Raw genomic sequence first — 12,516 nt, 5'->3', positions numbered from 1 at the left:
TGATGAATTATTGAATCTTTCCTGTGACATTTCTTTAAAAACTTTACACAAAGTGTCAAAAGAAAAAAAAGAACGCTTGTTGAATTCTTTAAATGTAAAAGTATTCCCTTTCTCAAAGAATACTAGTTTGCAAGAACAAATCGCTGTTTCTGAAAATGCTCCAAGTGAAACTGTGTTTAGGAAGGTGAAAGTGGGGTATTTAAGCATTTCTGTGGCGGCGACAGTGACGTCAGCGCTTTGATCTTCTTTGATCTTCTCATACAAAAGCGCTGACGTCACTGTCGCTGGAACCCATCAAAGTGGAGCGTTTGCATTCCGCGCATGCTCAGATCATGCGTATTGAAATGAACGGGAGTGTGTTTGGGTTTCAATTGTTTACCTCTGTTTTAGCCATTGCTTAGGCTTCGGTTCTTTGTTGTGCAAGAAAAACAACACCACCGCAACTATAAAAGTGTATTTTTAATTTTTATATTTGTTAAGCTTGAACAGCGAACGTTTCCTTTGTTTGTTTTTCCACTGAGCGTCAAGAGCAGACCGATGTTATTTGGTGCGTAAACAAAAACTCCAGTCAGTTTAGACCCATGGAGTCGGCTTTAGGTCTGAGCTTTAATTATGTTTACATTTTGATTTCTAAAAGACAATATACTAGTTATATAAGAAAAAAAGTGCTAAGTTTGATGAAAATAAGTTGTATTCCAAAACTGACGGATCATTTAAAGTATGAGAAACCTGTAATGAGGTTTTGAGCTGAATCTTTGCGTTGTGGGGCAGATTTTTGCAGTTTTTGCTGGTTTTTTGAACATGTTGTTTGAGGAATTGGTTGACTTTAATTTCTGTATAGAGTGCAGCAGAGATGAAATGTTTTGTTCAGAAAATATTGTTCTCAAATTAACAACTTTTTGTTTTGTTCTCTTACACATTTTCACTAAAGGTGCAGTGCTAACATTTATGCTATAAAAGAACTACACCAGAGTAATAAGACTTGAACTTCACTGTGAGAGCCAAAGGGAATGTTTAGGTTTTCTTTATTTGTTATGGTGGCACTTTAGATTTTCCCCGCACCTCAGATAATTGCATCCTGGGGTCGCACGTTATTTACCTGACGTTCTCAACACGGAGGTTGGGGGAGTGGTTTGGTTGCAAACTTTTCTGCTGACCGTCATTTTAGCACGTCAGTTAATACATTTGTACATTTGTTTTGAATCAAAGCGCAAAGTTTGTTGTTTTGTTTTAAAATAAATACGCAAACACAAATGGGACTAAGTGGCTCATTGGAGACACGTCACACATCCACATTTGCGGATGGAAGTCCCAACATTCAAATGTGTTTTATCGCATGACATCGCATCGCATTATTTAAGGGCTAGATTTATTGCAATGGGTGTGTTACGTTCCCCTAAAAGGGTCCAGGCGATGAAGGGGAAGTAACAAAATGTGTCTGGGTCAGAAAATGGAGACAGAGGCAAAATGGTTAAATTAAAGAGTTTTATTAAAGTTTCTATTGATACTAACTGAAACTAACTAACTGTGCTACATATGACTTATATGTCATATAGCACCAGCCTCGGAGGAACGTTGTCCTGTTTCACTCTGTACTGTACCACTGTACATGGTTGAAATGACAATAAAAGTAATAATTTGACCATCTCAACTTTTTCCTTTTATTGGCTTCTTCTTTGCCGCTCTGCCAGAAGGCGCAGCAGCCTGGAGACCACTCTTCAGTGTGGATGCTGTGACTGGTGTTTGACTCGTGGGTCATTCCATCTCAGTCCATCAAACATTTCCATCAAGACTGTGATCATCAGTCTTTCTTGAATTAATTCCAAGGAAAGATGATCTAATTTCACACACACACACACAAACAGCCACAGCATGAAATTACATGGAAACGGTGTCTATAGGACCTTTACTTCATCCTAAGTCATCCTAAGAAAAATTAGTTATAGCAGGCTGATGTTCATGTGATGTTCTGGCCAGTCTGAAATAATTTACTTAGCAGTAAATGAGACAGTGGCCAAAATGTAAAACTGTTCATTTAAATAAATAAAGCAGTAGGAGATTTTTTAATTTTTATTTTCTTTATTTTCATTTGTTTTTAACTACATTTTCTCTTTTTCCATAGTTTTTTTTTTTTAGTGCTCCCCATCAAGTGAACCCCTCACCTGAAGTTTTTTCACTTCAAGCCAATTAATTTCAATCCAATTGGATTGAAATTATCAACCCCAACAATCAAATGATCCCCTATGAGCAAGCACTAGGCAACTGTGGAAAGGAAAAACTCCCTTTTAACAGGAAGAAACCTATGACAGAACCAGGCTCAGGGAGGGGCAGCCATCTGCCATGACTGGTTGGGAGATGAGGGGCCAAATAAAACATAAAAGAGAGCACAGTATAGTTACCACAGGTTGGTATGGTCAGTAGAACGTGGTTGGAAAACATTACTGTTCTTTAAAATGTAACTGGTGCACATCGACAATTGCAGTAGGGCTCGAGTAGATAATGAGCACAATTCCACAAATAGCAGCTGGGACATTCACTTCAGTTGAACATCTTTGAGTAGGCCCAGCAAGCAACAAGGCCCGCTGTGGCAAGACCTAAACCTACTTTAAGTAGTCGTTTGGCACCACAACACCACGAATCACTAGTCTGAACCTCGTCAGGAGGATTCTCCAGCTGCAGAAGTTCACCAGCAATCTGACATTCCTCTTGCACATTGTTCACATCACCCGATACATTTTGTTTTTGCACCATACTGAGCACATCCTTAAGATCTTGGGCCGTCTGTAGCCTTGTTTCTAAAACTTTATAAAGGTCATCTATCAGTTCCCACTTGTACACAATTTCCCTGTACTGTCTTTCTATTATGTCATTATTTTGAATTATTAGACGATGAGCTTCTCCCGCTTGCCGCTCAAGTGTGTGTAAAGCAGCAATGCTCCTTCTCCGCTTAAAGAGAAACGCTTGCTTTTTTTGAATCTCATGCAGATGCATCTGAATGGTTTTAATCTCTGCCCTGTTCTGTTTTGTTATTATTTCATTGTTTTTAATTATTAAATCCTGTGCTTCTGCCACTTTGCACTCAAGATTTTCCAAAGCTTTCCTGAGATTTGTGTTATCTATCTTTTCTCCATCTCTCTCACTTTCAACATTGGAAAGCTCAGCAGTAATGCTGCTGTTCTGCTCAAGGAGAAATTCTTCCTTTTCCTGAAGCTCATGGAGCTTCAGATTAATGTTTTTAATCTCTGCTGTGTTCTGTCTTTCTATTATTACATTATTTTTAATTATGAAAAACTGAGCTTCTCCCACTTGGCGTTCAAGACTTTCTAAGCCAGCAATGCTCATTTCCTGCTTAAGGAGAAACTCTTGTCTTTTCTGAATCTCATGCAGATGCATCTTAATTGTTTTAATATTTGCCTGCATTCTTGTCTTATGAGATACCTGTGCCTCTGTATGTCTTTGTGATTCCTCTCGATTCTCTTTGTCAGAAGGTGAATAATTGAATTTTTCCTGTGACATTTCTTTAAGAGCTTAACGCATAAATCACTAAATCCTTCTCTTTCTCAAAATTTCCTGGTTTGCAAAAACAACTCGCTGTTTCTGAAAATGCTCCAAGTGAAACTGTGTTTAGGAAGGTGAAAGTGGGGTATTTAAGCATTTCTGTGGCGGCGACAGTGACGTCAGCGCTTTGATCTTCTTTGATCTTCTCGTTTCAAAGCGCTGACATCACTGTCGCTAAAGTGGAGCGTTTGCATTCCGCGCATGCTCAGATCATGCGTATTGAAATGAACGGGAGTGTGTTTGGGTTTAGGTCTGAGATTTAATTATGTTTACATTTTGATTTCTAAAAGACAATATACTAGTTACATAAGAAAAAAAAGTGCTCAGTTTGATGAAAATAAGTTGTATTCCAAAACTGACGGATCATTTAAAGTATGAGAAACCTGTAATGAGGTTTTCAGCTGAATCTTTGCGTTGTGGGGCAGATTTTTTGCAGTTTTTGCTGCGGTTTGCAAGCGCAACCCTTGCAGTTTTTTAGCTTTTGTTGTTTGAGGAACTGGTTGACTTTAATTTCTGTATAGAGTGCAGCAGAGATGAAATGTTTTGTTCAGAAAATATTGTACTAGTCCTGATGATCCTGTACATGAAAAGCAACATGTGCATATCTTTAAGGAGCATAATGTTGCAGATTGACACGCTCTTAACTGGAGGCAAAGTTCCAAATTAACCACAGACTTTTTCTGAAGATCCCTTGACATAGCAGTCAAACATTAGAAATTCACATGAAAATAAAAGTGTGTGTGGTAAGACTTGACTGAAGTGGCCAAAGAAGTGCAGGAGAAAAATGCTGTCCAGTGTAGCAAGTGATTTATTCACCATTTAAATCAACGGATTTAAGGTCAAACTGCACACAGCTAAACTGACCTGTTTTGTTTTTTTTATTCCTGAACACCTGCGTTCATCTGCTTAAATAGTCAATTCACCCTGGACTATTCCATTAGGGCAGGTAAGGCAAACATATTCTCCGACCTATACTGCTACTCTTCCTAGCAATAAAACTCTACGGTATACTCTAGACATCTTACAACAAATCCTGTTTCTCTACTAACACTCTAAAATCAGCTTTATTAAATTACAGGGATTCTCCCCCTTCTTCTCCTGGTCTCTTCCTGTGACCTCAGATTAACCAGGAAGCTATAAATGCAGGAAGTAAAACAATATTTCCTCCTTTTGTTCCTAGAACACAGGTAGGTGAGTTCAAACAAAACCAATTAACAGTTAAAATAAATACATGTTAACTTAACAAACTTGTAGGAATTGATTTAAACCAAGATGTTATGTTACATAATCTGTAAAAAAGCAAAACATAAACAAACCCGGGATAGTAGATGTTTGCCTATTGCAGACTACATATGAAATATGGTTAAATCAAAACAAGAATGTTAACTAAGAATATGGACAAGTGGTGTTCTTACCCACTTTGTCACAATGTTCTCAAGTTTCTAGTCATGAAGAAGAATGTTACATCTTATCTGTCACAAGTAAGCAAAATGAACCCACTGCTTGATTAATCCAACAGCATGATTTTTCTTCATTACCTAAAAAGGAGAGCCCAGTTTTTGATGGTGATCTACTTCAGTACCTGTCATGGTCTGGGTGTGTTTGTGTGCCAGTGTTTTTTTTTTTTTCTTTTTTTCTTTCATTGAGCCGGCAGTTTCCCTCTGGGAGGATCCACAGTGTCCCTGCTAATTGCTCTCACCTGTGGGTAATAAAGCTGTCGAATTATAAGGCCAGCGCTCTCAACTTCGCTTTGCCAGATTCGCAGCTAACCACAGTTAATGCAGGCCACTGTTGTGTTTTGTAAACGTCATAGTAAATTACCTTGCCCTTGTACCTGCATGCCTCAACATCAGGAGTTTTGGATTTCTTACCACTCATCCGGATCACTCTCCCCTCCACGCTGCTGATCCACCTGCGACAAGGAAGCAGTTTACAGGAACTTTCAGAGCCAATATCTGCCAGCATTCTTCTGGAACCATACCTGAACTTGGTTACTCTTGTTTCAGTGACTCTGACCCTTGCCCAGGACCCTCCATCCAGTCTGACTCTCCCTTTGGCCCCCAAATCGCAGAACTGCAGTTTCATTAATTGAAATCTCACTTACTGTTTGCTTAGCTCAGATTGATTGCATAAGTGCTCCATAGTTTTGGCTTTGTTCACGGCACAAGTGTAAACTCGCTGCTTAGTTCACAGTTGAATAGCCTTGTTGCATTCACTTGTTTTCTAAATAAACTTTGTCACTTAAACGTTCCCTGTGCTCCATCTGCATCCTGCATTGGAGTCCTTTTCTCTCGGGTCGGCTACGACTGTGACGCAGACTTTTATTAAATGATTTGAACACAACATTGAAAGCAGAAATAAAACCCTAGAGGTTTTCTTTATTATTTAGAACAATACACAAAAGGACAACCAAGAGAACCTGTGAGGAGTTGCCTACACATGACTTCAGAAGCAGGATTCAGAAAGTCTTTGTTACAGCAGCATTTTGGCAACATCATTGGCTGTTTCTCGTATACGAGGAAGACCAACTGGTCAAAAGTTACCAGTACTTTTTATGCAAAAATGCTGATAAACTCAATTTATTTGAGTTGTCTTAATTTAGAAAATACTAAGTAAGCCGGAAGTTTTGCTTCTCACTGCGGAAGGATGAAAGATGTGTTTTGAAAATGCCAGGTCACTACCGTCCTTCTCCCTCGCGGATCAGTCCGCATGTTCATAGTGCCAGCATTTGTTATGGAATATGTTGATCAAACCTGGAGAAGCGTCAGCTCAAGATGTTATCATCGGGTGAGAAAGCCGAGAAAGACAAAGCTGATTCTGATGCGTCGGGTCCGCTCTGTGTTACGTCTTTGTGTGGAATCCGTGTGCCTGCTCTCATTTGCTGTTTGGTGGTTGTGGAAATAGTTTTGTGAGCTTTAAGGCACCGAAAGCGCTTTACAATGCCATTATTCATTTACGCTCACATTCACACACTGGTGGAGGCAAGCTACGGTTGTAGCCACAGCTGCTCTGGGGCAGACTGACAGAAGCGAGGCTGCCATATCCCTCTGGCCAACACCAGTAGGCGGTAGGGTAAAGTGTCTTGCCCAAGGACACAACGACCAGGACAGAGGCCGGGGATCGAACCGGCGACCTTCCGGTTACAGGTGCCCTTCCCAACCCCCTGAGCCACGGTCGCCCGTGATTGCACAGCCATTAAGGATGAAATCAGTTTCTGAAAAATGTTCTGTTTTTTTCTCCCTCTGCTTGCTTCTTACTGTCTTTGAGGCTCGGGACCAGCACTCCTGTTGTTGGACAAAAAGAAATCAACTCAGTGTTTTGGTTTTCCAATATATTAGCAACTGTCAGTGAGATTTATATTAATCAGGCTGAACTTTAATCATACTTTAGATCAGCCTGTTTTACTTATTGTTTAATTTTGCTATGGTTTGGGAAAGTTGTTTCTTTACTGATCTTTTCCTGTCTTCTGTTATTAGACTTGAGATATGACTGCACTATGCTGTTGCTGTGACTCCAGTTAATTCTACAAGACATGCTGTGTAAGTAAACAAACAACAACAGTTTGGTCTGCATTTCTTGAAAGATCACATCCCCCAAACTTAGTTTAGAGGGTTTACACTGTATATAGTGAAGTCTGCAAGTTTTCTAACAGCAAAATTTGTTTTGTGCCCAAATCATTTTGCACATCATTAGAATGAAAGTTATTGGCCATGTTTGCATAGCCCTTTTTAAAATGATGCTTTCATGACATTATTGTGTGTTGAGAAAATATATTTTACTGTTATTTTATCATTGCATCAGAATCATATGTAATAAGCATTACATTAAAGCATTTATTGAAGCTATTGACATTACATTAAAGTTTGGATGACAGTGACTGTTATAACCTCATGTTAATCTTCTATTTACAGGTGTTAGTATAATCATATAATCTTTCATTGCAGGTGTAACCATGATCATCTTTATACATATTGCCCCCTGGTGCTTATTATGGAGTTGTGCTCAAGTCAGTAAGGGTTAAAAGCTACAGTCAGCGGGATGTCTGACTGATCTATTGAGGGAAGTGGCTCAGAGCGTAGAAGGCCGCACACACTTACAAAACACATATACCATGTTATGCATCATTATCCTTTATTCATTTATATTCTTTTATTAAGCTTTGAGTAGTGGCATTTGATTAGAAGATTTATTCAACATATTAGCTGTATGGTTTCAGTTAGGTTATTCCACATATGAAGAGTTGGCCTCTGTCCTTACAGACAGCGTGAATGCTGAGGTCGAGGCACACACGCACACACACAAGCAGTAGTTAAACTCATGTGAAGGGGAGAGTTCAAATATTTAGAAAACAGTTTGCAAGGCCTTGTAGCTGTTTGATTGTGCTTGCAGGAGAGACTGTTTGTTCCAGGGGATAAGCAGAGTTAGAAGATTACTGGGAAGGATTTGGCCTCGGGAAGAGGAAGATGTTCTTTTAATGTGTTAAAAGTTGTCAACATTGATTGTATTGTACCTACTTTACGCATGAGGGGACGTTCTAATACCCTGAGGTTCATAAAAACTATTGTTGTGTGGTTTTCGGTGAGAGATCGATGCTGTCGGCGCGCCGTATTCATCTCCCACACGTGTGCATTAAAATCATCGTTTTGACTTGACCCGGCCGGACCAGTGTTGTTATTTTGGTTTTCCTCTTGTATCCATCCCCAATATTTTGAACTCGTAACAGTGTTGGTTGGTGGTCAGGGCTATCCAGACTGACAATTGGGACATTGAATGTCAACTCTCCAGTGGGGAGGGAGCCTGAGATTGTCTAAATTTGAGTCTGTTCTATACCAAATGCAGAAAAAAATATTTTAAGAAAGCAATTAAGTTCATGTTCCAAAAAATATGATTGTTTGCTTGCAGGACAACAGGAGAGATGGGTCCTCCGTCACAGATGGTGTGGTCAGTGAAGATGGTCGCCTGCAGGTTCAAGCTCATTGCATCTCCAACCCACATCCACTGCCACTCTACTTAAGGGAAGTTAAAGACTAGAGCAGGGCGATATGGCCAAAAATATTTATCACCATATATATTTGAAAATTTGCGATAACGATATAACTGACGATATAATTGATGCGAGACAAAATACAACTCCACAACTAGCGCAAAAAGAAAAAACCCCATCCATTTATTTTCACTTAAACAAGCAGCTGTTTTTTTTATGCATTAAAGCTATATCAAAATTTAACAGTGCAAATGCAAATTCCTTGCTGAAAGTTTAACCCAAATGCATTTCCAGTAGAAATGGGCTGACATATCCTGAGCATAACCATTTATAATATCCACTGAAGTTAAAAAGAGGTGCTTTGCAACATTAAACTGCAGTGTGCCAAATAAAAAAGCCAAATATGTATTTTTCGGACCATAAGGTGCACGGGATTATAAGGCACATTAAGCGAAACAAAGCAGTCAGATAAATCAAACTTTATTCAACTCATTCTTCTTGCTTCCTCCACTTCTGTACCATTGATTCATTAATGCTGTATTCTATCACAGCTGCTCTATTCCCATGTTGTTGCTGTATATTAATGACTAACCTCGTATTGTGGATGGATTATCTCAGTTGTTCTCCTGACTGAAGTTTGGTCCGTTTACAGCATCTTGCCATGTGATTGCATTTGTCCCTAACCACCACGAACCCTCACGTTAACCTTTATCGAGTGGAAAAGTATTTTATCTTGATTATATAAGTAATGTAGGAGCCATATGAGTTGCTCTTTTTTGACTAAGTGGGTTGGTTTAAATGGACTCACTGTATTGGTGCACAGGTGTGGGGCGTGCCTCATGGGTGTGGTAGATGATAAATGTGGTTGCACTCACCTGTTCACTGCACCTGATGTTGGTGAGCAGAAAGGTAGGGTGAGCATGAGGCAAAACTTTCTGTTGATCGCAGCTTGAGCGCAGCTTGAATGACTTTGATAGATTTTGACTGTAACTTGATGTTTTTTGTATAGTTGTGCACTAATTGATGCCATAGGCCAAGTTGTTATTTGGCATACTAATTGGTAGTGATGGGTAGATGAGGCCTCGTGAAGCGTTTCAGCACATTCCCCAAACTGTGTGGACACAGTTTTGCTGTTTTGCTCCATACTGACACCTGCTGGACCTTAAATATCATTGTAGGCAACTTACTTGAGACTCACAACAATTCACAACAATTCAATGACCTAGTCATACTTATACACTGTAAGGTATTGTACTTTCTATGGAATCATTTTATATCTTTTATGTTGCAAATATTGTAGACATCACCAGTGTGTGAATGGGTGGATGACTGGATGTGTAAAGCGCTTTGGGGTCCTTAGGGACTAGTAAAGTGCTATACAAATACAGGCCATTTACATCTTTAAAATATAGTGTGAATCACATTAAATGAAAATTAAGATGAAAGTATTGTGAATGTAATATTACCCATTCGACTCAGTTTATTATAAATTTCTATTCAGAAATATAAGTTTATCCAATCTTTTTGCATTTAGTCTATTGTGGGTTTTTTTTGTTTTTGTTTGTTTGTTTGTTTGTTTGTTTTTTACACCTTTTCCCCAGCTTTGGAAAACTCACAGGCACAGATGAAGCTGGGGTACACAAAAGCTGTAAAGTCAGGTGGAAAAGGTTCTGATAAGATGTCTTCCTATTCCCCCAGTACGTTAAAGGATCCTCTGATCTTGGAATTTTTCTCTCTGACACTCTCCACAATACTAAGGGGTTGGCAGTCCTTTATAATAAAATTCAGGACTGCTTGGTCCAGAACAGTCTTCCTAGATGCTTGATTTGAAAAATAAAACGCATACTAATAAAAAAAAAAATGATGATAAAGCTGTTCAGTGTCAGTATAGGCCGACCTGTGTTCATTCTCAGTGTGTTTGTCTCCTCATTTTCATGTTTGGCTCTGTAATGCCTCTGTAACACTGAGGATTTGCTTTTGTTTGTAAGAAAGCTCTGCAGAACAGATGCAACATTTATCCTGCATAAAATGAAATAAATAATTTACACTTCAAGTCAAATTGCTGTTTTTCCTATTCTGGTAGATTACACTGAAACAAACAGTTACCTTATTTGCAGTTAAAAGATCAAAATGATCCCACACAGCAGAAACGTTTTTCTTTCGGGCTCCATTTTGTTATGGAGAGATGTGTATTTTTTTTTCTTTGCCAGAGTAATTTTGTGGGGGGTTTTTTGGTGGCGACTCATTCCGTTGGCAGATACGGATGCGGTACCTGTTAAACAGAGTTCAGGGAACAAATGAGCCTGTACAGAGTACTCAAAATAAATAAGTTGTCCAAATTTAGTCATTTTTAGCTAAGCTTTACTCAACTTTTTTTTTAGTTCTGGGAACCAATTAGATTTTACAGTACACTTATACTTGTTTGCTATACCATAAAACAATAAAAGAAGGTACAACCTCTTCTCGTGACCGCAGGATGTGAGTGTGTATGCCAGAACACTCTGGAAGGCACACAGAGTCTTTACAGACTGCTAAGGATCAAACCTCTATCAACATGCAATTGATTATAAAACTCTAAGCATATATGAGTAAATATTTCTTTTTTTTTTTTTTTTCTTTTTTTTTTCTTTTTTTTTAAACCTGTCTCGTTTGGTTCTTTTGCCATCAGAATTGTTGTCTAAAAGCGAAGAAAGATGCCCAACGGATTTACTTTACCAAATGGACCATCCCAGCCTTGCCGTAATGGTCCATTTGATTTACCTTTTATTGTTTATTTTATTTTATTTTATTATTTTTTTTTTTTTTACTTGCTAGATACGGGACAGGGGAAAAGAAAAGGGAGAAAGAAAGAGGGGGGAAAAAAACAAAACAAAACAAAACAAAAAAAAAACAGCGGAGAAGAGGGACGGGGATAAAGGGCAAAAAACAAAAACCAACAAAATAAGCAGACAAAAAATACATATATCGATCACCTGGATCACCTGTTGAGAAAGAAAAAAGAAAACAAGCAGAAGAAAACGAGAGTAATAGAATAAACAACATCACAATGATATATGGGAATATAACACTAAATATTTAATATTAAACATTATTGTGCAGCACGTAAGATCGACAGCGCACAGTGTGCTTTGAGGTAGGAGCCGTGTAGTTTGTGTGTGTGATCACCTGTGTGTACACCTGTGAGCATGAGCGCGCTTGTATTTAAAAGGTTCCTTAATGTAATGATCTGCTAGAGGGTGTGGGGGGCCACAGTCTCATCCTCCAGGGCATGAAGCAGGTATGGAGGAGATCAAAACTCCAGACATCCAGAGGCCCCCAGAACACAAGAGACCAAGGAAGACCAACATGAGTAAATATTTCTAAGCATAAATGACAATCCAATAATATAAACCTGACACAAAGTGGCAAAGAAAAGCTTTTTATTTATATTTTTAATCTCAAGAAGCAACAGTGAAATCACACAGGAGAAAGATCTGTATGTAAAACGTGGGGAGAGTATTAGTTTCCTAGCAGCTGTGCTGGCTTGTCACACGTGTTATTCATTGTGATGGTTCATTGAAAGAGCACCAGTGTGACGGTACCATAGACTTCAACCAAACTAAGGCACACGATGCAAAAGGCGATAAAGACATGACTCAATAGCTTTGTAATCACTGCTGTCAGCTGAGCTTTGTTTGATGGTGGTTCAGGTAAACAGCAAAAGAAGAGGAGAAAAGATAGTCCTCGTTCCACCACAGAGCAAAAAAAGAAGAGGAAGATAATGACGAGGTGATGATGAGGTTTCTCTCTGTGCTCGTAGTTTCCTCCTCAGGCTGCACACAGCTGAAATCTTCTGTTTCCTGTGCACTCTTAAAGTACTGGTTTTCTCCTCAGGGGTTTTAAGGTAATAAGTCACCTGCTGTCACGCTCTCATGGATTGGTTAATGTTAGCAGTAACTTTGTGTTTTTCATGGTCTCATGTCTGAACCCATCAT

At 39.0% G+C, this 12,516-nt stretch overlaps 1 long non-coding RNA gene across 2 annotated transcripts; it reads left to right on the top strand.

Moving 5' to 3' along the window:
- Positions 1 to 360: 360 nt before the first annotated feature.
- On the top strand, positions 361 to 10,583 carry LOC134632150 (uncharacterized). Of its 2 annotated transcripts, none has more exons than XR_010094466.1 (3): positions 361 to 547; positions 7,035 to 7,097; positions 8,461 to 10,583. It is a non-coding gene; the product is annotated as an uncharacterized LOC134632150 (long non-coding RNA). The 2 variants fall into 2 exon arrangements; XR_010094467.1 differs by lacking the exon at positions 361 to 547 and adding an exon at positions 6,260 to 6,345.
- Positions 10,584 to 12,516: the final 1,933 nt, after the last annotated feature.

Source organism: Pelmatolapia mariae, linkage group LG7, assembly GCF_036321145.2.
Source record: "Pelmatolapia mariae isolate MD_Pm_ZW linkage group LG7, Pm_UMD_F_2, whole genome shotgun sequence".
NCBI classification, from domain to species: Eukaryota; Metazoa; Chordata; class Actinopteri; order Cichliformes; family Cichlidae; genus Pelmatolapia; species Pelmatolapia mariae.
The sequence above is the reverse complement of the archived record's forward strand: the minus strand, read 5'-3'. Positions and strand labels throughout refer to the sequence as shown.